This window comes from Neopelma chrysocephalum, unplaced genomic scaffold (assembly GCF_003984885.1).
Source record: "Neopelma chrysocephalum unplaced genomic scaffold, ASM398488v2 Primary Assembly neopelma1_283, whole genome shotgun sequence".
Lineage (NCBI taxonomy): Eukaryota > Metazoa > Chordata > Aves > Passeriformes > Pipridae > Neopelma > Neopelma chrysocephalum.
In genome coordinates, this window is record NW_020897945.1 from 667,172 (window position 1) to 667,794 (window position 623).

A 623-nucleotide genomic window follows, 5' to 3' on the forward strand; every position below is an offset into this window, starting at 1 on the left:
TGTCTGCCTGCACTCCTGCCTGCCCCACAGCCCTGTTCATACCCCTACCTGTACCACCTCTGCCTGTAGTCCTGCCTACACCAACTCTGCCTGTACCAGCCCAGCCTGTACCCCTGCCTGACCCCCTGCCGGTCCCAGCCCTGCCCACACTCCTGCCTGTACGCCTGTCTGCACCTCAGCCTGCACCCCTGCCTGTAGCACCCCGCCTGTACCCCTGCCTGTACCCTGCCTGTACCAGCGCTGCCTGCCCCCCTGCCTGCCCAAGACCTGCCTGTACCTCTACCTGTCCCACCTCCCTGCCCGCATCCCTCTCCTACCTCCCTGCCTCCATCCCCGCCCCAGGGCCCTCGCGGCCGGGCCGGGCCCGGGGGTGCGGCGGCCCCCTCGGTGCGGGGGCGGAGCGGGGCCGGACCCCCCGGCACCGCGACACCCGGCGGGGCCGGGACTACAACTCCCATGAGACCCTGCGGTGCCGGGTGACGCCTTCTGCGCCGGGCGGCGCGCGGGGCAGGCCGGGAGCTGTGGTCCGGCGCCGTCCCGGCCTGCCCCGCGCCGCCGCCGCCGCCGCCGCCATGGCCGCGATGTTCCGCGCCCGCCGCCTGCTCCGCCTCGCCCGCCCCGCG